Source organism: Helicoverpa armigera, chromosome 26, assembly GCF_030705265.1.
Source record: "Helicoverpa armigera isolate CAAS_96S chromosome 26, ASM3070526v1, whole genome shotgun sequence".
Taxonomy (NCBI): Eukaryota; Metazoa; Arthropoda; class Insecta; order Lepidoptera; family Noctuidae; genus Helicoverpa; species Helicoverpa armigera.
Genome location: NC_087145.1, coordinates 4466192 through 4493294, shown reverse-complemented (window position 1 = coordinate 4493294; position 27103 = coordinate 4466192). Strand labels below are relative to the sequence as shown.

At 34.3% G+C, this 27103-nt stretch overlaps 1 protein-coding gene across 8 annotated transcripts in view; it reads left to right on the top strand.

Annotated features, from left to right (window-relative positions):
• Positions 1-27103, top strand: part of LOC110372419 (latrophilin Cirl) — a 278727-nt gene that overhangs the window by 65503 nt on the left and 186121 nt on the right. Inside the window, exon 1 of one of the 8 annotated variants that reach the window (XM_049849399.2) lies at positions 7972-8004. The exons of the other annotated variants lie outside the window; for them this stretch is intronic. The gene's annotated coding sequence lies outside the window, so the exon portion shown is untranslated. Of the gene's footprint in view, positions 1-7971; positions 8005-27103 lie in introns of those variants that run through there. 8 annotated transcript variants of the gene reach the window in all.

The window sequence follows — 27103 nt, the reverse complement described above, 5'->3', positions numbered from 1 at the left end:
TACTGGGTTGAGTTTCGTACTTTAAATAGTTAGATTATAAAATCCATGGTGTATTTCAGAAAATTAAACAGTACATTATTAACTAATTCATTTTCACTTTGCGTATTATTGAAAAGTTATGGTGTAAGTAGCGAGATATATTACTATTAATCAATGTACTAAACAGTTACACATGGTGTTTTGAACTTGAATATTATGCAAAAAAAAAACTTTAATTGTGTTTTATGACAGCACTGAGTTATCAGCATAAATAAATTCCATATAAACACCATAAATAAAATAAAGGATAAGAATTTTGAAACACAGTTTTTTGAGATTTTATCTTTAAAACCAACTCAATATAATTGGTCTTTGGCAATATCAGAATAAATCGAGCCACTTTACTGGACAAATATCAGTACTAAACCGATGCAGGCATTAGTGCGAACTAAGCTATCGATATACAAGCCCCACACTTCGATATATTCGATATATCGACAATGGGCTCTTTGTTCCTTTATCGATTCAACACAGTGGGACACATTGCGCTAGGGTGGACAAAATTGCTGTCCGAGAAGGATGAGATCATTTTGTGTCTATAGATGTATTGGGCTTGGTATATGGGAGGTATTTTGTACCATTTTATAGACCTGGGAAATACACAACAACATTTTCACAAAATTATACCTAACTCCTATAAAAACTGTTGATTACGTGATGAAAATAAAACATAAGGAAGTATGAATAATACCAAAAAAACTATTATTATTTTGTATCTATCAATCATCATTGAGCATAACATTAGAGTCAATTATTAAGTTATTATGTATTGAAGTTATTAATTGTACACCGCAGCAGTATATACCTACTAATTTCTACAAATTACATGCTCTCTAATTTGGCTCGAACGTCTGATATCATTATTGACTCAGGTTTCTATAATTCAATTGCACAGTGGTCCGAACCATTAGCTATGTGTAGACAAAATAATTTCGCGTCTGTGGTGTTGGTAATTTGGGGGTCGAAGTTGCCTCAGTACACAGGTTTACCTAAGGCACTCTAACTAAATTACTTTGGCTACTCTGTACGAAATTTATTTGGAAACTTCTACACGTTACACGGTGAATGATTAAACAAGTGAACAACTTGCGTTAATAAAACTGCTTGTTCTGAATTGTTCGAGTTCGCTCAACAAAGTTTCTTAAGAATTTTCAGCTTAGTAGATAAAATAAACGGTATACCCAAACGTTAGCCGTTAATGTACGCCGAGTTTTAATTATATTTGAATAATGTCACTTTGAGAAGAAAATGCAGGCGCCCGATAAAGTAACAAAGGCGGACTTGCAATGGTCTGGGACACCTGATTATATAACAAAGGATCTATAGAAATAATTGGACTCAAGGTGCGATTTTAATGAACGGGAGATTGAATTGATTTCAGAAAAAAACTTATTATTATACTTTATACTTTCAGACACGATATTTTTGCCAAGCCAAGAGCGTTTTCATTCTACCAGCAATATTTTTACCCAAAAATCGAGTCAATAAACGACAAGTGGATCTGGAAACGTCTAAATATATGTCTCCGTGCTACCGGGCGCACTGTGGGTGCAAACAGCCGATAGCGCGGACAAAAAGATTCCTCTGCATTGTGGCCGAGACACAATGGCACGCCGCGAGAAAGGAGAACTTGTAATTACTATTTTCCTACGGGCGCCTTTTCAGGAGGTTTATATTTCAGAAAAATGGAATATACGTGAGGCGCGGGACTTCTTTGTTGAGCCATCTCATATCATCGGCATACATCACAGGCTGACACCAATGAGACTCTCACTAAAGACTAATCTTACTTGCCACATTTATTATATTTAGACCTAAATACCGCTTTGTTTAAATTGCTGCAATATTTAAAGCTGAAATGGCAACAATTTTAAGCGGAAATACGGAATATAGATGTGACATTAACTGCCTAATTAAGTAAACATAACGACCTGCCTGACAAATAAGTTTAATATGTTGTCAACTCATAACATTTTGTTAAACAAATAATTCATGATTTCTAGATATGTTAATCGTAATTTATTAACGGATAAAACTAGATTGTATGATAAAGACATTAAATTATGTAACCCCAGTTCGTATGATGTAAAGCAATCGAAATCTTCTCCGAAGCCGTATTATTACAGAAATTGCTAGGTATAAGCTATTAGCATCGAACATAATGGTCATTGGTTGGTGTAATCTCATAAAAGGATCTACCACAAACGTAGCCGGCGAGCCCCTCAATATTTACTGGAATAAAGTGTTCTTCAAAGAGCAAATGACAGGAATGAGGCGATGTTAGGAGCGAGTGAGAGGCAACTCAGGCTATTTACCTCGATGGCACATCTGTAATTACTGTATAGCGTATACGAGAGTTAAAATATCCCGTCGCTTTACTTGGAATTTTGTCCGCGCCACTCGAGCATAAGTGCCACTGGGCGACGAGCGATTATCAACTGTATTCTCTTTAATGAACCGCGTCCGAGCACACTGGGCTGTTAAGAAACTTTTCATAGTTTCATAGTTACACTAACTAGTCTGAGGAGATAATGAAATACGAAGCATTGAAACGAAACCTTTGAGGTTTCCAACGACCTTTTGTTTCTATGAATGATGGAGGTCAACAGACATTGTGTCGAGCCTACAGGTCGCGTAGAAAAAACTTTGGGCAGGCTACTTATTACCAATAAAATTTTGAGAGAACTCCTAAGTGGCATTTAAGTGTCAGTCAACTGGTGTTTAGGCCGTTTTGCGTTTGGAGGTGTGCGACCGGCCCGAGGCGGACTGGTTTGAACCGAAGCCGGTTGGACAAAGTGTAGCGACTTAGTAAGTCGGTATGGATACTCCTTTGTGGGCGCATTCCGATAGATACGGGCCCCGCCAGACTGAAATGCGGATAATGAAGAGCGCTTATTGTGATTTGTGAGGCATCCGAGTTGGGAACTAGATATCCAGTTGGTCCTGTTTAGTATCATGAGATCGGTAGATTTATGCTTTCATACACGTCTTTAGCATCGCTGATGCGAATAAATACGACTTTGAAACCTTTAAATTGCAGTTGCGTTTAAAAGAAACGTTACAACCTTATTTTGAGGGGAAAACATTGCGAAAGTAAATGCTGGATGTTTTTTGGTGTCTTTTTTAAGATGTTGGTGTGGAATGAATCTCAAGTTATTTCAGCTTTAAAAAGGTCCGAACACGCGAGGTTACGGCCAAATTCGGCAGTTTTACGACCTCGAGATAGGGTTATTTATACCGGGAGTCTTATTTAATAACGTTATCGGAATCGGTGTGTCGTTAAATCCATTAATGCTTGTCTTACTTGTATATTTCGAATGTTTTAAGAGATATATGATTTGGATTTTGTTTTATATTTCTTTTTAAGTTCTTTAATGGTTTAATATACCAATGTTTTAGTGAACATTAAAACAATGTTGTTTCGTTTTTGTTTCTGTATTTTATTACAAAATCCAAGCATAAAAAGCATCATGCAACTTCATAAAATAAAACAAATATCAAATGAAGTAAATCTATCTGATTCTGTACGCTACCCATCCGTTTTTATTATATCGTATAACCAATCGACATGTTTGTAAGTCTGTCAAGTCAGTGCCCACATAACACATCATAATATCTCATATCCTGTTATTCCGACTTCCTCGTATGTCGTAATACAATTTACTGTAATCACATTAGCCTCTAATGACATCAACACACTGATCCATTTAACCATACTTTTGTTTTGTGCATTTGTTTCTACCCTAATATTATTTCTGGACGTGTGTTGATGTGCAGTTATTTTTGCCCTAATAATAGGTAACCTGGTTTCCGATTCCATGTTTAGCTTTCCCAAAACCCAGTTTGACATATTTGCAAAAGAAAATGTAGCCTGTTTTTGCGGAACAATTTGGTTGGAGCTTATTGGCAGTACCGAGAAAAGTTTTGAGTAGGCAGCTCGGAATTGAACACCTAAAATTGGAACATCAAAAACGAACTCGGCGGTCGAACTAATTTTAGGAATTGTGTACTGTTGAAAGTTGCCTCGAAAAACCTCGAAAAGCCTCGAAAGTTAGTAACAACACCTCTTGTTCTGCAGCCAAAATATTTAAATAAGTTGCACACATCGCGAGATCTTACAACAAAATCTTAGAAAAGGAATTCATATGCAAGTTTTCAACATCTTTATCTGCAATCTACGTATAAAATATCCTTACACTTATCTTGTATCTAAATACCCACCATTTATCTCAAAAAAGCAGGCCAAATCTCCGAAACAATGGGTCAATGACCTCCTTAACATACTGAGCGCGTAAGGCAAAAATTTTTCACCCACTATAAAACCATGGCATCTCATTGCACGGTGTTTAAAACCAGTACACGTTGCCACTCATATGCCATTGTGATTTTATTAAAAATTCAAGAGACAATTTTATTTTGTCCATAAAATTTTGTTGAAATGGCCACTGTGTATGGTATAATCGGATTAGTGAAGTACACGCGTACTGTTACTATGGATATACTGCTGTTATTTTTAATATAATATTTTCACCTTAATTTGAACGCCAAAAAATATGTTTTGGACACAATTCTTCCTAATAAATACGGCCATTAGAATAAAATATATACCATGTAAAAAAACATAACACATTTTTATAACGTTACCATTCTGGCATTAGCCCTATCAACACAAATTCGCTTACAACCGTTTAAACTAAGTAGGTAGATATAACTTCACCCAAATAGGACACGAAGCGCATAAATAAAGCCAAGAGTTCTATTTAACTGCATTATTATAGTCGGATATATTTTGTTTAACAGGCTCCAGTTAAAATTATGAGCAACATAAACTATAAATAATCTAGTTAACAGCTAATGCCGAATAATGGGCTGTGACAACTACATGGTAGTTTTAATGTTCGTGTAAATTGTCATACCGTTCAGTTTCTGAACATTTGAGATGTTCTACGTTGACAGAATTGTCTGTTTCGTTACAAAATAATATAGATCTAAAAGTTTTTTTAACCTGTACTTAATGAAATCATGTTGCATCGACCCCAAATAAAATTGATGACGAACTTGCACTGTCTCATGCTGGGCAAAAGCCTCCCCATTTTGTCTCCACACTTGTCGATCTTGCGAGAGTTCCCACCAATCAAGGCTGACGGCCTCCGATCTAAATGAATGCGATTTTCTAAAACATTCCAATATGCGAAATAAAAACATGCAAAGAAGACTGGGAGAGTCTTCATAGTTAATTGCTTCAATCTAAACTAGTTAAAAAAACCTTATCGATTCATTCCCACGTATCTTAACTCCATCAGACAGGCTTCTAATACTTCTGACATTTGTACTAACCACACATTGTTTCAACAACTGTATTTTACAACTCCTTTATTGAACATGTTATAATACAGTTCGACATGGCCATTAAAATTGTAAGAAACCACCACGCTTGTCTCTCTTACTCGCGTGCAACAAAAAGAGATTGCAATACTTTATTGGTTGGTGATCGCGAGACGAGATCGGTGCAGCCAAAAAACATTTATTACACGCCATCAATTTTTTAAAACCCATGTAACGTGACACCGTAGCTACAAATGTATGTACAAGACAACCGAAATGCGTGTCTGACCGCACAGTGGGCCGAATAGCGATGTTACATGGCCATAACATATTTTTTTTCACCGCTAACCACAGATTTATTCATTCGTTATAGTTTTTTTATGTATCAAAACATAAAACGATCGTAAAATAAATTACGAGGTATTAATTGAGAATCATTAATTTTTGTAGTAAAAATGCTAAAATAGAAGCGGGACCGGTTGTGGACGTCGTTTTTTGCAATTTTACCCCTTCTCTGGCTGTTAACGCTAGGAATTTAATGAAAGACTGTAATAAACTGACATTATAATAGTTCTCTTAATAATAATGGCGACAAGAAAATGGTCGTAAGTTTAAGGTATTCCTTCGCAGAGAGAAAATTTTAAGGAGTGAAGAAATTCGAGCACAAACGTTTGAGCACTAAGTCCTTATTTGTTGGTAAGGAAACAGATGTCTTCATGAAGTTAATTTCAAAATTGAATACGCAGTTATTGCCTAACATATTAAGAGGAAAGCTTTAACTTATGCAGCTGCGAATAAACACGTCACAATCGTAAACATTCCGTATAAGTCATTGGAATAGCTAGAGAGCCTAGTAAAAGCTGCGTTTAAGGCAGCTAGCTATTCATTTCCCACAAGTAAGCGCTTATACATCCTTACAATTCGATGCCAGTTCAGTAAAGCCGCGACTTGGTCAGTCATAAAATTTGAGCATAAAAGCGTAATGGTGCAATTACAGGCTTAATTAGTGAAGCTGAGGCGTTTGTCAGACGAAGTTTTACGATATACGTGACTGAATTCGATAGCGACGCGTTGTCAGACTATCTTGGTCACGTGGTGTATTTATTTTTGGGGCGAGGGCACAGAATTAATTACGAAAAGGGATTACGTTAGATATTTTTCCGGAAAACGGATAGAAAAAGTGGAACAGCTGTTGGGGTCAGTGGACTTTGTTCTATTGGTCATTGATTAATGATTTATGATTGTTTCGTGTTATTATTTAGCCTCAATAACGGTATGTAAAAAGTTCGGGGATCAAATGGTTTATTGTCCCAAATCGATTAAACAATATTCACAGTTTTTTATTTGATTGGCTATTGAAAATTGGAAATTATATTGACAGATTAGATGAAAGACTATTTGGATAAAAGCAAAGATAAGGTTGATAGACCTGAAGAAGTACTAAACAATTTCAAGACTAGACTAAAATTAGCCCCAACTTTGTGCACATCAATCATTTGTTGGTGAAACTTAGACACGTTTTCTTAAACACTAATTACCACATAAAGTAGACAGAATGTGTTAAATTGACAAAGTTAACAGCAAAACATTCAAAGTAATCATTAAGTTGTGACAAACTCAACTTAAAACAAACTTAGCATACGCATAAACTTAAACTTTAACCATGTCAAATAACAACTAAATTCAAGAATAATTTTGCAATCAAACTAAATTAGTGTTTGTACAGTTTCTGTGAAATAATTTCTTCAGAACTGGGACTTGGTGAGACTTTTTAATTAACTCAAGTAGGGGAAAGACGTGAGGAGTCATTTCTTGTCATTATGAGAGACGTGGACTTGTGTGAAGGACTAAAAACCTTCGTTTTTCTTCTTAAACTCGTTAACTTGCTAGATTTAGAACCGTAGTCAAAGTGACGTAAGTTTTGTGAAAAAATAATTTTGTCGGGGTGAGTTTTAATTTGTAATACTGTGCGTTTGGTGACTTGTCATTTTCTATTGTATATGAAAAAGTATAAAAGAGCATAATATTTAATAACCTTTTCTGTAGTGGAATGTAATTATTAAAGTAAATAAGTATGCACTATGGAACATTGTATACGACAGAGAAGCTTTTACCTGCTCATTTTATATTTTCCTAGGAAAAGTAACTTTACATTATATTCATTATTTAATAGAATTCCTTTTACGTCTTTATTATATGTTAACAATGCGTTTTTTATTATTTTTGAATGATTCTTTTTTTTGTGATAAAATAGCCAATATTTGCCACCAGTACTTATTATATTACTTGTGTTAATGTAAAACTATATATATACATATATATTTAGTAAAACCATTTTTAGGATGTGGTTTGATTGTAGTTTTTGCGCGTGATTTGATAAGCCTAATAAAACTAGGCCGAAAAAAATAATAAAATTTTGGTATCAGCAATCTTTTAGCAAAATGGTTGACTACAGGATGTAGTGTTCACTGTAGATAATTATTTGGCAAGCTTAGATAGCATATTATCATTTTTTTTTACCAGATTTATTTTTTGGCTGAAAAAGGAGCGATTTTAACCACAGTTGGTTTCCTGACGTCGCTGTGTTAAGTCTTCTTAACTACCAGTTGACAAAGGAGTGTCTAATCCTGAATTGATCAAGTAAGTTTTTTTTTTAAATAATTTAGTTAGACCATATATTTAAAAACCAATTGTTCCTTAACTAGAGCTCAAATTAAATATAATTTGAAATTAAAATAACGTAACTTACAAAAGCATTTTTTTCTTCTATCAATACATAACACCATCATTTATTTTATTCTTACCATTACATATACCATTTAATTTATAAATACGTGGTATATTGTGTGCTTATGTGCTTTACGAATTAACGTAAACCTTATTTTAAGGCAGTAGTTCATGAAAGCGAAGATACTAAGATACCCAGACACTTTTACATGTAACAGCCATCTACGTAACTACAAAATAAAATTTCTTTTATAACTTTTCAAAAAAAAAACTCCCGATTGCACAGTGCGCACATTGATTAGACTCGGGGATAAAACTTAGCACAATTTGCTGCAATCGATTCGCTTCACTTTAGCCACGGTGTGGGGCACAGGCCTTATGTGACGTCACTTGTCGAAGCTACGCTATAAATTGTTCTGAGTAGAGCTCTCAACAAAACGAAATGTCTTCTACATAAGGAAAAATCTAATCAAAGTGAGGGATTTCAATGTAAAATTGTCAATTGTCTGTCTGTCACTTGTTTGCTTCGGTTACCACACTCAAATACCGGCTTTTCTCTCGTCTATGTTCATGGTTTTATGACACAGGAAACCATAAGTTTACGCAAGTCTTACCTTTGTATCGTAAAACATGTTAGCATTAATAGTTTTCGTACAAGACCTAGCGTTTTTTACCTTGAATTGAAATGTTTTTTCAAATTGAATTACGGATGTGAACATTTGGAATCAAGCGCAAACTTATCATTAAGATTAAATCTCAATTTAGTTCTTAATTTAACTTTTAATTAACTTTTCGTATCGTATTGTTATATTTTGCTGTAATAGTACCTATAAAGATACAAAATGTAACAACGTAAGCTGGTTGTGTTAGGCATTTAGTCAATTATTTTTGCGCTTTTTATCAATTTTTGTCCGTCTGTTGGCTCCGGTTCTGACATGTTTGAAGTCCCTTGTGAAATCACAGGGCAGTTTAGCGTTCCTTATGATAACAATAAAGTATCTAATATTAAAAACATCCCTTCTTGGCACTATCCCTTTATAGCAAATCGACATGACTGACGGATTAAGATTGAAGCCTGAACCGAAATTGCAGCATCTTGGGCTAACTGTCCCGTATTGTATGGCATCACCCCGCCTGTCTCTGGCCATCCTATTAATTACTCCTATCTCAGAGGCCGTGCATAGCCAATTGGAGGCAATTATACGTGGAAGGAGCACCGGTTAAGGAGGCCAGGACTGGTCAGGATTATAGACGGATGAAGGAGCTCCTTGATTTGGCCGGGTTATGGATGTGAGGACTTCATTTCGGTGAACAGATTAAATTGATTGAGTGATGAGTGGTGGCTCGTATTTGGAACGATCGCTGCCGTTGATATGGCTTGAGTGTCTTTTATAAATGCACTGTACCTTAATGTGTGTGAGATGTTCCATATTTACCATACTTTGGTCATCAGCATGAGAATTACTTACATATGTTGACGCCATTATCTAGGAAAATAATTATATTTTCGTTAAAACTGTGCTATCGAAAATAGAAATTAAACCTTTCGTATTTTGATTGTTGATCTCAGACCTTTTAGCAATTTACAAAAATAGCAAGTATATCCAATCAACAAAATACATACCACTTATTTAAACTAATTACCAAAATCATATCGCCCCCCATCAAAAATGACCGCACTTGGTTAAAATCGAATCATGTGCTCACCACAAGCGCTCCACTGTTTCGACCACAGTTGGTTCGAAACAATTGAATCCAAAGTGCTAGTTGAGGCTTGAGGCCCTCGGAGATTTATCACAGATAGCTACTGCGACTGAAGTTACGATGACAACCTGCTAACGTGGTCGTCCTGTGACATTAGTTTATGTTACAGGTGGAACAATGCCTTTATTTAGTGTTGAACATCTGCACTGTGGAGTTAACGGCGGAAAAAATGTTGCAGTTTGTAATTAAGTTGTTTTTGTTAAGAAGTGTTTATTTCTGAGAGGTTGTTGCTGCTTTATTTTATGGCCAGTGCTTTTTTCTATGATCTAGTTAATGAAGACTTTACAGTAATTGACTCGATTACCGCACCTAAATTAAGAGGATTGATTTTCCGTTTGTAAAGTAACAAAACAAACTTTCAAAGTTGATTGTTATTTTGATAATCACAAAAACTTCGTGACAAGTATAGAAGCTTCAAATTATGTAACCAAAACACCAACTGAACACTTTGTTTTCCAAATATCGGGTCTCGAACAATGTTCCAGCTTAAATCACTTGCCCAACAATAGCCAATCACAAAATTGATTCTAAACCTTATACCTCCCTAAAAACAATATAATTTATATTCAAAACCTCATCCGGAAACGTTTAGTGTTTTTGTTAAAGCTATTTTTCATTATAATTACTTGTAAAATATTTATGGGCCATTGTAAAACGTTTTTATGCTGCTCCCGAGGCAAGAGGTTTGAAGAAATAATTGTATAATTTATGTGTTGTAATTTTGTCCAGAGCACTTAGAGATTTATACCACAGTGCAGTGAACGTATGATTTGTAACTGTGTGTTTGAAGGCTATTTAAACTAACGGTTGACGGAATCGTGTCTGTTGTTTTGTATACTAAAGTGATTTAGTGTTTAATTGTTTGTAGTTAACTAATAGAATTCCTTCGGAATGTTTGAACGTTTATTTCGAAATGTTGTAAGTTTTAGTTTATATTGCTTGTTTTAGCGGCGACGGCTGAACTTTAGTGTTCTCAAGCTGTAAGAGACAGGCGCAAATAAGTTAGTTCAATTTATTGGCCGTAGTAAGTCATCATAGATATACAAATGGCCAGTCCTGTTCTCTCGAAATCCGAGTATTATAAGTAGAGTAACACAAAACTCTTCCGAGCCTTTTCCCAACTATGATTGAGTCTAATCGGATGCAGCGAAGAGCATAAATTTTACATGAAGCGATTCCCTATCTGACCTCCTCAAACCTGTGCAACCCGATCTTCCGCGATAAGACTAGTAGTCAGACTTTCTGGCTTCTGACCACCTGTAACGACTGCCAAGAATGTTCAAATGACATCAGGGACCAACTTTCAGCTGCCTTCCGAAACACGAGGGACTATACATACTAAACTAATAAATAATTCTAATAAATAATAAGATAAACGACCAACTATCAGTCTAACGGTACACCCTTTAAAAAAGGTTGATCGGTAAAAATTCAGCACCGAACGAATCGGTCAACTAAGCGTGTAAACCATTTTTTAAATATTGAACAAAAAAACTTGGTCATCGAATCGAAAGTATGCAAAATCAATGACCATGACTAGAATTGACAGAGGAAGCTATAAATAGTGAATTAGAGTCAGTTCAATTCAAATTAGGATATAATTTTCCCATAATACAAATTGGTATTCCTTTTATGTGAAGCAAAGTACACTAGCCTAGGATAATTTTGTTTATTGAATAATCTAACGGTGTTATTAAGATATCAAGTAGCAAACTTATCTATGGAAATGCTTTTGTAGTAGTACTTATGCATTTTGCGATTTATATCTTTTTTATATCTTTAGTCTTTTTTACATGAGAGGTACAATATCCACAAATACATATGTTCTCATATCAATGTATGAAAACCAGGTCTTAAATATAGCATATAGAAAATAAAGCAATATTCCATACAGAACCCTTATATTCCTATCGATTACAGAAAATCTTAAGGTAAATATAGAAATGTTTACTACAGAACCTTAATGTTCTCATAACCTATTAAAACAATAAATTGCGTGTCTCATAGAAAATGTTTTTCCTTTTCTTTGTTTCTCGCAATCGCATACACAGGGTGTAAGCTAATTTGTTTAACAAACGTCAAAGAATACTATTAGCAGTTATAAATAAAGGAATTTCCTGTACATTTGTAATGTTAAAATAACCACGCTAGTCGTACACGCAAGTAATATTAATTATTTTCTTACGTTAATCTGTCCAATTATTATCAAGATTCTGAGTAACGTTTGAACGTGAAATGCCAAACACGCTGTACCTATAACATGATTTGTTTTATTAGTATTAAAAGTTTAACTAATAAGCTAGGATTAGGTACACCAGGGAGCAAATAATTGGGGTTGTGTGCGCTTTGTATGTAGGTAAGCGTAAAGCGATTCAATAATTATTTGTAATAGTTTGTACCTTCTGTAATATAGCACCTTGTATACGAGTATCATCCGATATTTAGATGTTTTAAGGTTCTGATTAGATGTTTCAAGATACTTATTACACTTATACTTACCCAAAAATGGCTGCCATGGCTAACATTAGTATAGTATTTAACCATCCACATAATTACAAATGTTAGTAGGTACTAAAATGGCAGTTACTAAAACTTAGTATTATTCGGTTACTAAGTATAGGTAATGTGTTTGTATCAATGATAGTTAAGGTTGGTTCGCACTGTCGAGGCAATCTTTTTGAACTAGCTTTTGTTAGCAGCTGTCCCCTTTTTGTAGCGTTCTATAGAACTTCCTAAAGTGTACCTATTACATGATACTAACATACTTCAGGATAATGGACATGAAAAATAGGTTCTTTCAATGTTACATGTATCATAGATATTAATAAAAAGCTACTGACCTTTTTATTCACATAAAATGCATTGAAATTCTACGAAAAGTTCGAAATGAATCCTGAATTCGTGGAAAGATATATAAAAATACTTTATGTACTTTCGAGAACACTTTTTGCATCAATAACTTTTTATTACACAGACTAAAAATAAAATTCATAAGAGGTCATGCATTTTACATTTTTTTTTTATTAAAATATTATTTTAATATTGTGCACCAACCTTTATAAGGCTAATTTTAGTACTAGGCTAATTACGCACCCTACAGGAAGTCGTGTTCTGTTGTACTTACAAATTATGTACTCTTTAGTATTAATTTTTAAAGGGCTAGCTTATAAGGGGTGACGGTTCATGGGGCACCATTCTATAGTAAAACATGCGAACTATTTGACATAAAAAAATATGTATGACGTATAACTTTTGGATGATTCCTCGAGTCGTCCAATTTCGCAACGGGAATTATAGGGAACTTCCCTTTATCGGATAAAAAGTAGCCTAAAAGCGGTTATTTTGGTATTACAAACAAATACTAGAAATTTATTTATTTGGACTTTCTAAATAAAAAAAAATAAGTAGTTGACATTATGTTTTCTAATTAATTAAATTCTAGAGAAAAATAATTTTGAAAAGTTTTTAATAAAGAGTTAACTTACAATGAGATACTGCCTTAAATAGCTTATTAAAAAAACAGACATCTCTTCGTCATGTAGCATAATCTTTTATTACAAATGCAAGGTTAAATACTCATGAATAATCACATCAATACTTTTGAATATTTAATACGCAACTTTATACCTATAACTTTGCAATTCAAATAGCGTAGCTGTACTTTAAGTCTTATTTTAATATTGTAAAACTAGTCAGGTATTTGGACGTTAAATCTTAGGGTTTAGACTTTTAAGCTTGACTAGATAATTTAAGCTAAGTAAAACATCAATTTTGAAATTGAAAATATTTTTACAGACATTATTAAAATTATCAATGTGAAAGTCTGTCATACAAATGAGTCAAGCAAACTACTGAACATGCTAGATAACCCGTGATATTAACTCATAAAACATAAAATTGTCATGAAAACGATAATTCCTTATGGGTAACAGATAAAACCGCGTGAAAACATTAGCATCACTTATTAAACCATATCCCTTCGTATTGTCTAACGTCTTTTCCTTACCACCGAATAACATTTACATGAACAAAACGGCTTCATAATACAATGTTTGTAAGACTCCGTGCGAAGGAACTAAAAATACATTATTTATAGGAGCAAGACATACATACGTCAACCTGTGATTTCACCCGTGTCTAAATTGGTATTATGAAATTGTGGTACAAAGTAGAAGCGATAGCGGGAACGTTACAAATAACAATTGACAGTTGCTCTTGAATTTTAAAGATGGCCGAATACGTGGTGTTCAAACATCATCATTGTCTTTGTAATGCTTACGTAAATTGAAGAAAAACTTGAAGTTAAGCGTTTGCGTATCTAAGAGTATGTTACAGTGTAGATATTGATACTGTTACATTCTTCTTCTCATCTAGTGAACTGCATGTTTAGTAGTAGTAACAAGCCCTAGTGTCCGAATTATCTCAAATCTGCCTGCCTGACGAACTCTGACATGGAATTGTAACAACGACTGACACTGAGTAGTATTCGGGGACACCACTTGTTTATATTTCAGATGTAGATAGACGATATTTGACATCGTAAGAGGGGTTTTCTATTCCAAAAATTAGGACTAATATTAAGAGAAAGAAGATTCGTAATCTTATAACTTGGACCGTGGTGCAATTGAGTCCGTCATGAGAAAGGAGTCACTAACGTAAATACAACGACATTGGACGGAATGCTAATAATAATGATTACATTACTGATTACACCAGCACAAGTAATTTTATCTTCTGATATAATGCACCTAAATGTATTTCATACATCAGACTAGAAACTAGAAATTGCACTGATTTCATTCATCATTAACACGTTCGCGTGAGCAATCTCATTTTTAAATGTTGGTACTGTGGCGCACCTTTTTCGCACACAAAATTAAACCAAGTCTTAAGACGTCCCGCCGTTATACGTAGTCTTATAATCTGTGTTATGTGGCGCAACGTTATTTCACGTCCGACGTCTATAAACGTTGTCGCCACCACATAGGTCTGACATGGTTCGTCAAAATAAATATGACAATCTAGAGGCCGTCGTACGACGTTGGGCCTTTTCATACTTATATCAATACGACGTTGTAAGACGTTGCTTACGCGAACGTGTTAAATATACGAAACTACTTGATGAAAATGCTTGTGTTAATTTATTATGACTTATTTAGGTTTTCTAAATAAAAAATACGTGCAATACAGAGCTTTTTTTATAAAGCTCTACATATGAATTTACGTAGGTACATACATTTTTATGTTAAAGTGAACAAAGCTAATTTAGTTCACTCAAAGCTCTCAACAACATATTCCTTTTTAACCTACATTTTATACAAAAATACACTAGACTAGACTTTATTTATAGCCAAGCCTGTAACGCGAAAGTAATTTCATAATACGCTTATAACAATGTGCACGAAGCGCAAAGTGCGTGCAACGTTGAACGACATCAAAGTGAATGAACGAATGGACGAGCTGTGAACGAGTGACCGGGTGAATGATTCCGTACGCTTCGCTGGAAGTGACCGGGAATAAGTGCGGTCATTTGAACTTACGATGTTTAAACATACGATTAGTCTCTGAGTTTATACTGGATGATGTAGAATATTTATAACTTTACTGTGTCATCTGCGTTTTATGCTTAGGAAATAAACAATTTGAAAGTGAAAAGCATGATGAAATAACGATGCCAAATTATTTTAATAATTTCCCTGTCCATGCAAGAGTCATAATATAATACACACCTATTGTGTCTGCATCGTGGACAGTGAAGTGGTTATTTTTTTATATGACTCATCATCATCATCATCATCATCATCATCTCAGCTATAGGACGTCCACTGCTGAACATAGGCCTCCCCCTTTGATCTTTATATGACTAACAAAAACTAATTAATTAAAATAACATACCTCCTTTTATATGAAGTGAGTTATTAAGATATAAAGCAACACAAAACTCTTCACTCAACAACAAATTAAAAACAAAATCAGCTTGAACGCTAATTTAAAAATAAACTATGTAACAGGTCAGTGTTCACAGGCCAAGTAATCCGTGAACGAATGAGTGAATGAACGAGTGAACGGCTGATTTATTTGCTAGAGCCGATCCCTGGAATGGCAGCCAATTGAGGGTAGAACAAAGCATTCAATGAGCACTTATTTGGTATGCTTAAATAGATGTTAGAGGTAAAAGTAGGTAGTTTGTTTTTGAAGGTGTGTTTTTTGGTGTTGCTTTAGGAGATAAGTACATTTTAATTGTCTGCAAGTATTGTGTTATTAGGTGGTAAAATAAAATGTGTTTTTTGTACAGAAATATGTCAATTTTTTTTAATATCCTATAACAAATGCCACTGTGTATAAACAGGTATTTTAGCTGATACACCTACGTTTAAAGGTCTATTTAGGCTATTATTATTTAAATAAACATAATATTGAACGCAGAAAAAGCTACAATTTATTTATTTATCCGAATAAAAGTGAATTTAACTAAAAGCACTACCACGTCATTTTTATATAAGTAATAAACGCCCAAAGACCACACAACACGACTCCCTCCAAACAACGAACACTATCTACACATTAACAGCAAAATATTAGACCAATTATTCCGAACCTACCACAAGTACAATACAAAAAAAACTACGTTTACTACCTCTGATCAAAGTAACGGTGTCAATCTTAAAATCACTCGATATAAAAAAAGTCGAGCGCTCGCATTACCGCGGTAAAATTGTACGGTGCACAAAAAAAGGTATATTTACCCTTGGAACTCGCGTCTCAATAGGTATTACACTCGAAATGTTCCTTACAAAAGAATCTTTTTCTCTTCCATGTTAAGTAGACGAGGTTTTTAGATATGTAGCGTCAGCAAGTAAGGTTTTGGATTAGGTATGTCGCTTTTTCTTGGATTCTTTCTAATAATGTTTTCGTTTTTGTTGCAGGTAAGGAGAATTTTTGATACATTGTGACATAAGTTACCTACATATCCGTAAGTACATCAGTCTTAATTTTTTAGGTAAAAAGGCACTATCAATTTAACTCACTTTCTTTAACACTCAATGAAAAATAGCAGTGTTTATAATTAAAATTCAATTAATTCTTAGTTCTAGTCCACATATCCTTTGCTATAACATCTAAAATAAACCCTTCATACCCAAAACACTTCAAAGCCACGCTACAGTTCCCAAAAACTACAAACGCACAAACCACCCAATTTATTCTTCTAACCGTACCACCATTCGTCTCAGGGCTGGCTGCTGAACAAAGGTAGCAGAAACCAATTTGTTACGTGATAATATGCCCCCTCTCCCCTCCCCCCTCTCCCTGAACGGAATGAGCACAGCCTACTCTTTGACAATACCTCTAAAACAAATGTTTACTTGTTTTGGATAAAAATGTTTTTTTTTTCACCCATGTGTTTAATGTTAGGTATTTGAGGATATAAGGACTGTAATTCGTATTATAGAGAACGTGGGTTTTCACATAACAAAAACTGAAATCAAACTAAAAATAAGAATTGACATAAGACCAACATGTAGTGCAATCATGGTTCACATTTTTATATCATATCAATATATAGAGAAAACGCGATATAAAAGTATTCTATTTACATATTTATAACATAGACTATTTTCCATCAGAATATTACATTTCTAAATAATGAAAGAGATGATATAATATATAGGCTAGGGTTTGTTTTTACATTTATTAAGGTCTTTCTTCACCTACATTGGCAGACAGTGAGTCTTCTATTACCAAATTGAAGCCACAATCAATTCACAGAAAAACCATTCTCGCCAAAATTCACAATACCATCAGAATAAACCCCCAAGATTTTCACGAATACCTTTACAGTAACATCAAAATTCAACTCCCACGAATTCCAATAAAACGCTAAACCTTCGATATTACCAATATAAGGTTGGTCCAATATTTGTCAAAGCCAAAATCACCTCACCTAGCATGTAGGGCGGGGCTTCTTTCAAAGGCGTCTTACACTAAGACGCCCAGACGTAATAATTTCAATATAGTACTAGAGACGAGAGATTATGCGTAAACTTAGCATAAATTCTTTGATTTTGGTCTTGTTTTACTTTGTCAAAGAATGGATTAGCATACTGCGCATGATTTGAAATTGGTTTAATTTATAACAGAGTATTTGATATTGGTCGAAATGTGATTGTGATTTTGTGAAAATCAAAAGAGTATTTCGTTATTTGAGATTCTTTATTTAAAACAAGTTTAAAACTACCGAAAAATAAGAAAAAAAAATGGTGTTTCTATTGTACCCATGACATTAATTGTAATGAGATAATAACCTTATGAAACAATACCACTAAAAGAACGAATAAATCTTTTCAAGCAAGGATTTCTAGATTAAATTACACACAGTTGCCATTCAAAAACCCCAATGTATGTAGGTACTGTGGCTAGCCATTCTATAATAAAATTATTAATTAAGCGTACGGTAAAAATATTATTTAAATTGTACGAGGGGCTGTCAATAAATGCCTCTCTATGGAATTTATTTTGAAATATCTGCTCACCCCTATAATCTCTTGTACACGTTGATATTAATATACTAGAAGAGACATTTATCTATACTAATATTATAAAGCTAAAGACTTTGTTTGTTTGAACGCGCTAATCTCGGGAATTACTGGTCCGATTTGAAAAATTCTTTCAGTGTTAGATAGCCCATTTATCGAGGAAGGCTATAGGCTACTTTTTATCCGGGTTCGTGCAGAGGTTTCCACGGGATGCGGGTGAAACCGCTGGCAGAAGCTAGTAACACATAAATAAAATATTTGGTTATCATTTAACATCCTTGGCAGTCGTTACGGGTAGTCAGAAGCCAGTAAGTCTGACATCAGTCCTACCAAGGGGTATTGGCTTGCCCGGGTAGCTGGGTTGAGGAGGTCAGATAGGCATTCGCTTCTTGTAAAGCACTAGTTCTCAGTTGCATCCGGATAGACTGGAAGCCGACCCAACATAGTTTGGAAAAGGCTCGGGAGATGATGATGATTTTTATACAAAGCATACTTCGGAAAAGTAGTGCGTAATTTCTAGTTCGTAATAAATATGATTCTCTCTTCTATGTATTTCTCTTATGTAAAACAAAACAAAGATAAGACTTTTAACAGGAAACATAGACGGTTAAATATTGTAAGATAACTTAATCAACCGTGATGTTTTAAGTATAATTACCGCATCATAATAATAGGATACTAAACTTAATTATATATTTAATGTAATAGATTGAGCTTTAGAGGGCAAACCTACTAATTTTTCCAACTTTTTAAAATAACATTAATTTAGACGCCATTTTGTGACTTAATACACACAGTTGCACTAAAAAATGTATGTTTTCAATAGGCTGACTACAATAGGATTTGAATAATTTACATGAACCAAAACAATTTCTAACTATATATTAATATTTTTTTTACCTAAAACGCTTTACACAATTTTACAAAAATGTCATATCCAGCAAAACTTGAACATCACGTATTTAGTATCGGGATATATATTAAATTCGTCGCGAGTGGCACCCTTCCGTGTTCTAACGATGTCTGTCCGTTCGTCCCCCGGCCGGACTCCGGCCTAAACTTGTTTGGATTACGTGCCCAATTTAGACGTATTTATATCTATTTTTTATATTTCTCTCGGACGGTAATAGGCGATGCCTTTTGTCGGAATTTCAGTGTTTTTTGTATGCTTAATCTGTCTGTTTTAGATACTCTTTGCAAAGAAGTTGAGATTTACATATGTTGCGATTGGGTAAATAGAGTGATTCCTATGTATTTGAGTTGTACGAAGGAATTTCCTAGCTTGCTAAAGGGATCAATTGAAACAACTTTAATCCCATAACAAAAATATATTTTTGCCCTAAGGAGTCTACTTATACACGTAGTACAAATGTCTGATCTTTCTCTATCTTAGTTTTATTTAAATCGGTTGTTTAATTGTAGCGTGAAAGGTTTACATACATACTGACCTATTACAAGTCCAGTTGAAAACGAATCATCCAATAGTACCTATGTCGACTTTTTAGTTTTTTTAAATCCCCTCTGTTTTGAAAACAAACATGAAACCAGTTATTAAAGAAGTGTGTTCACGAATTTTGTGAAGATTTCGTTGACAAAGACCAATTTTCTTCTAATTGAGGGTGTGGAAGCAAGCTTTTTTAGATACTGTGTCATTACAGAGCTTTTTTGTTTTTTTAACCGTCGTAATTTACATGGGTATTCAGATATTTCCGTCAGTAGAAAACAAAGATACATATTTATTTACTTATGTAATATGAAAGACTTACAGCAAAAATAACTAGGAATAACACAAGTTTAGTTAACAGGGAGCCAATGACAAGTCTTCACTTTATGTTTGTATTTAATATGATAGAAGCTGTTTTATTGTTCTGGAATTTTCTTAGTGGAACTTTTTTAAGGTAAACAGTATTTGTATTGAATTTATTCCTTACTCTGTGTAAGCTATAAGGTCACCGAATATTTGCCGTCAGCCACTCGTCTTCGGGCCGATTAAAAATAATATACCTACATATTCACAACGTATTTCTTTTGTAAATAAGATAATACGTGATGTGATCCAATTAAGGTCCCTGCAACATACTAATACTTTTAAACACTAATCTATCCAGGTTTTTTTGCACTCTCGGTGTTAAGTCTAACCAGATGCTACCCACAATATGGGCGGTATTAAAAATTGATGAGCTTTCGTCGAAAAAAATGATACCTACTACATCATTTTTCATGTCAATTTAGCTTTGTATGAAAATATTGATAGTAGGTATATTGTACATCCCCACTAATATTATAAATGCGAAAGTAACTCTGTCTGTCTGTTACGCTTTCACGTCTAAACCACTGAACTAATTTTAATAAAATTTGGTACAAAGATAGAATTGACTTTGGGAAAGAACATAGGATATTTTTTATCCCGGACTTTTGAAGAATTCTCTTGGAAACACGATATAACCGAACTCTACGCGGGCGAAGCTGCGGGCGGAAGCTAGTCGAAAATAATTGTACCTTGTTATTTGGGCCACTTCAGCAAAAGCTAGCGACATTAAAGCTGCTTAAATGTGCATAACTTATCACGGCATTCATGTGCAAATACGACCCATTTTCACAACGATCAAATACATAAGTTATCGATTCAGCCGAGCTTACTTCCAATGATTTAATGTAGCGATCCAAAAATTTACATAAGTCACATTTTTTTATGAATAATTTCTAGTTTAAAAGTCGTTACCACAAAATGACTTTACGGCGCTACTCTTAATGAAAATGAGAGTCCGAACAAGTTTATTTTCGCCTAACCCTCCGATTAGCCGCAGACGAAGCAACGGGGAATCGTAGTTAAGCAAATACTAGCCATGTGTGTGCAAATATTGTGGGCTTTTACCCTCCGGAGGATCGTTCATTGTTTGGGCAAAGAACCTCAGGTCTTTTGGTTAAATACTACGTATTTTTGTACTGTTCGTCCGTTGTTTTAGCTTGCTATCTTTACCCTTCAGTATATTTTACCCTAGAGGGTAAAAGTGCTGTCTAGTTTAGTACTTGTATTTGGCTCTCGGTAAGTTGGGTGTTACGTTAATTAAGTGCTGTTTCGCTGATAATATTCAAATGTTTTTATTCATCTCCGTTTCTGCGGGTTGAGGGTCAAAATCTTACGAAATATAATTGCGATTGTCGTACATGTCTATCTTGCAATTTGAAAGTGTTGTCATAATATGTTTATGTTGGTTTTATATAGAAGCCATAGAAATGTGTTACGACTCTTTTGGGCTTGTTTTAGCCACTAATGTTGATATAACCGACATTACACAATATTATAATATTTATATTTTTAATAACCTCTTGTAGTTAGATTTTCCTAACTTAGACGTGACATTTCTATGAATTACTGTTTAGGGATTACTATTATAATCCAAAATTGTCTTTAGCTAAGTATCTAAACCAACATGGCCTTTAAACCTTAAGTCTTAAGACCTTAGGATCCAGTCTTCAAATCCCAATTCTTGTTTAATCCTCAGATTATAGTAGGTAATCAAGATATATTTTTGGAATAACCTCGTCTTTTCTTTAATTGGAATATTATTAAGAAACCCGGGAAATTGTAAGTCACTAATATTAAATATTGCTCTGCATTTCATTTCGGGAAATGAGTTTTCCTATTGTGATGCCATCTAAGTTCTAAAATTAATCAAGACAATTGAATTTATTCTTTTCTTTAGGTTTATTTATTAGGTATTAATAATGAGATTTTTGTTAGCAATTTCCTGGGGTTGTTTATTCTATATTTGTTGTGAATATCCTTTGTCTTTAATTTCATATTTCTATTTTAATCAGAATTATTGTTGATGATTTAATAAAGCATTTATCTTATTGCTAATTAAGTTTTAAATGTAATCTTAAGTAAAGAAAATGTATATTTAAAAAAGGGTTTAATAAAATAGTTTCAAGCAGGAAAAAAGAATTACTACCTTAATAGTTTTCCTTGAAACCCCGATTTTGGTCCGAATCGAAACTATATCCAATAAATAGTATATTCCTTTCGTAATTTTTTATATTTTGTTCCCCGAAACAGGGATCGGGGGACCGTAAAGCAAACTAGCTACATTTACAGTCAGATAACGTCTTCACACCCGACAAATACATACAAACAGAATGGTTTAGGAATCTGCATGAGTGATTTTGATATTTTTTCTCCTTGTAGACACCTGTAAAATACATATTTCATGTTGAGAAGAAAAGGAATGCTTAAGTTTTTATAAAAAAAAAAAAAACATTGTAGCTCGTACTTATCCTTAAAAACTTTTGCATTTATAATAGAACTAGGATAGTGTTGAAAAAACTAAAATCTGATCCTAAGGTCCACGATATTACTTTTTCTATTCCTACAGAGATGGTACAAAAATCCCTAAATTCCAGTCCTATTTTTGTATCAACGGTATGAATACTTTTTGTCGAAAAAAAAATGGTCCTTTCCCTTAAACATTCGACCTATTTAAAAAATAATATCAATTTAGAACAAGGACAGAGGGACCAAAGGTACGGACCAGCCAATGATTTCGAGATAGGATGCTGTGAAAAGTTAACTTGTTTCGCAACCCAACCGCAAAAAACAGTGTTCACCAAAATAATATACCGAAAATATCTAGCTAAACAACACTGGAAATATCTTTACCTTTTATTAGGTAGCACGAGGTAAAAACCTTGACCTGTTTTGTGGGTACTATTATTAATTTGAATTTAGACTACTTAAGATTTTTAGAAACGGCTTATTTCAATTTAAGAGTCTATACAAGACTTTTAAATGCGGCGTTAGTGTTTATGCTATTACTTAGTAATATTACATACAAAAATAAATACATATGTACCTCTATGTTACCTAGTTCCAAAATTTTCCACTTCTTGAATAAAATCTGTCATGTCAAACAAACGAAAATCGGATTCATTTCAGTATTTGAAAAATACGTCAGAAAATAACTTCTTTTGCTGTTGTTAGAAATATTTTATGATCCACAAACACTAAAAGAATGTAGACCTGAAAAGAATATCAGTCTATTTCAGTCAAAGTCACAGATTTGATACGTTTAAAGAATCTTGTATCTTCTACCTATTTTGCTTCCCTAGAGAAACTTTAGCAACGTCTAAATCAGTAACGCTAATAAAACTCGTCAGATGTCGCAGTAAACATAGAAACCAGACAATTCTGCAAGCCACTAATTCGGTCTTCCCTTTTTACATTATCTCCAATCAGTGTCACACACGTGGCGACCACGTGTTTACATTATTAGCCACAAGTGCGCCCAATTTATAAAGACCCCTGAGTTTTGATAGCTCCGTAGTTTTTTTTCTTTTGTTTATTGTACTTAAGAGGGGTCGGGAGTTAGAGTTATACTGGATTTTGCACCCCAAGCTGTTAGGTGTCATATGCCATACTACGCTTACACAGCAGTTTTGTTAACAATGGCATATTATGTTTCTTATATCGTAATATCTTTCAGGTGTTATCTGTAGATGGTGAAGCTACTCGAATCAATGTATTCGTTGCGTCCATGGAGGACAAAAAAAACTTGATAGTGCATTAACTAACCATGAAATGAGGAGAAACATTCAGTAACGAGTTATCGTGAAGTCGTGAGTTCATGAGTATCAAGTTTTTTTACCAACATTATTCAATACATCACACTCGAAAAGGAATACAAAACATTGTTAAAATACCCTTACAAACAACAACATAAAGAGTTCTTTGTTACATAAACAGGAAAGATTTGTTTGATGGCCTAGAAAGATACCGAAGTTTTTACGAATCCTTCACAAAAGAATTTAGGAGCTTTTCTAAATAACGACTCATTCAATCGTCGAAAAAAAAACACAAATTCGGACTCAAGTTGCAGCACAATGCAAAAATGAGTGAAACATCAAACGTTCTAACAGAATTTTTCGAAGGCTTAATTCCGAAAGTTCGAAAATGCCATTTCACGTGTACTAGGTATATTTTCGTCTTCAAAAACATTCAAAGCTTTGACCTGAAAACTGTAAAAGCCTATCACCAGTTAGGAGTCAGGTTCAGTTGCCCATGGGCGTGTCCTATGTGGAAATTGCATTTCACTACCCTTTGTCGGAGCGTTTTTTGTTTGCCTCAAGTGTTGATTCAGCTCACAACACGACTGTGTGATAGTAATCCCAGTTAATTAAATTACCGTTGATTGTCGTCGCTAATAATTAAGCCACTGATTCGGCTAAACGGGCGGAATCAATATGTTGTTCGTTTAGAGACTTATAGCGATATAAATCAGGCCTCTGTCGATATCGACAATATTTGTTTACTCACGGATATCGTACCTATTCATTACTCTATTTGGAGTTCTGTGGCCTAAATATTGGCTATAGTGAAATCTATTCTTTTATTTGGAACCTGTTGACTGTACTATTGTTTTATCTTGTCCACAAACAGAAAAAACAAGTCTACAGCCAAAGTTATATCGATAAACCGAAAACGGACAAAGCCGATCCGTAGTAGGACAACAGAAAACAAATGCATATCGATATCAAAGAAACGCATCCCTACAAGATAAAACAAAAATAAAATCCTATGTTCTTGTATAGAGTAGAGAGTATGCAATGGAGCGTGGAACGTGGACGCCAATTATTGGCCGCTGGATTTACGTCGCGTCACTTTTCTGGCCGGTGATTGACTGACGGCGGCCATCTTTCTTTTTTCATTTTGTTAAACAACTAGCACTCTACCCGTACAGGAGAACCAGCTATTTTAAATAGACCTAGACATGTCTTTCTGTAATGATTTATACCGTGATTTGTTACTACGATTCCCATTTAATTACAAGTAGTAATTTGGTCCTTTGATCCTCAAACGGTACACATTATTTGTGTCCCTACAAAGACCGTATCATCAAAAGAAAAAGGGATACTATTTTACATAACCAAGTCTTTTCATCTCAATCGATTTATCTGCCCTTGATACCGATTGACAAAAAGGCTTTCTCTAATAGGGTTTCCTTTCGTACCCTAAAATAATACCTATCCTTTCGTCGTTCCCTTTAGTAAAGTGGCGTGAATATATTCCATGGCAGTATTCACCAGACACGTCTCAATCCTCGACGGTAAGACGGAAATCATTTACGCCAATAACCCCCCTCCCCCCTCCTATCTTCTAGGGTGATTTAAAGAGGGGCGAAGTACTTCAGTAAATATCGATTTTCTTAGGTAAATATTTACGCCGTTTATTCCCTTTTTTGTCATCGTTATGAAATTGTTATTGAGGCATAAAAGTTGAGTTAAGACGAGCCGTTTTAATGCCTATATAAAGGTGAAATTGAGAGACCTTTTTGGGCTTCATATTTTATAATAACGTTTTCATCATTTTGTAACGTTGTTTCTTAAAATTTAGATCGCATACACATTACATGTGGTAAATAGGTTAGATTGTCACATTACAATAATGACTTCGACCTTTAAGCAACCTTTACACATTCATTTGCAAAAAAAATCTTATCTTACATTTATACTCCCAGGGCTATATTTTGAGAAAAAAAATCGTTCTCAAAGGGCATGAAACGGAAATAGACGCACAAAGCGGCGATGTAACGAGTGGGCTAGCTCATTACAACTGTTACAAAGATGTACAATTTTATGCGGAAATGACGCGGATGGCTATTGGGACTTTCACCCCTCGAAACTTACAAGGGTCGGCAGAACTCACTTTATTAAAGTGTTCTTGATAGTGTAGGACTCCGTTTTAATAGGAATTCGTCTGCATAGAGTGTATAGCTTTTATTTTGTGCCATGCTTGCTTCTGAGATCAATGTAGCTTTATTTTCTGACGTTAAATCTGCTTATGTAGTCCTTTTGAGAATTAAGAATGTAATCAACTTTAAGTTACTGCTTAGAATTCCTTCTATTACACCAAACGAAAATTGTTCAAGGACTTCTTCTTCTTCTTTCGTGTCGATGATGTCTTATAGTGAGAATACACTTTGTCAGCCCAATATGCCGCCACAGCGAGAGCACGTATATGACTTTATTGTAGTTCATTGTATGAATTTCGGCCCTCAATCCTTACCCGAGCAAAATTTTTCGTAAAATTTTCATTATAGGTACACTAAATTCTTCATTACTCCTCTCAGCCCTTAAACTACATGCAATCTACCACACAAGCATATACTATTGCTTCTACCAAGTAAAGCCGGGTGTTCAAATATCTTATGATCTTAGTGAACGTACCCAAATAGGCACGCCAGACGTGACACAGCACACACCTGTCGCTCCGACCATTCTCCTTTGAATACCGATGTTGTAAGCTTAAAGTTATCAGTTTATAAGTAATGCTGATTATGTTTATGTAGGGTGTTTATTTGCTAATTAGATGCTGAATTTAGTTTTTGGCATTCTTGGTTAAAAGTGATTTTTGGTGACTTCGCATCGAAGGACAAAAATTTGTTTGTCTCTTTTTCGGTGAGAGAAATGTTTGATTAGAAGCTTTTTTAATGGATATGATATGATAATCCCCGTTCAATGTTAAACGTCATTTAGGTACTTATCTGCACCACGTATCCAGTATTTTCGTTTAAATATGGCAACAGAATGTCACCAATAAGACAATTTTTCCAAGAACCGATGCAAATTGGAGCACATTTCTTTTATTTGGCTCTTAGGAATCAAAAACGACTTGACTGTCGTATGTTAATTGATATTGATTCTGATACGAATTATGA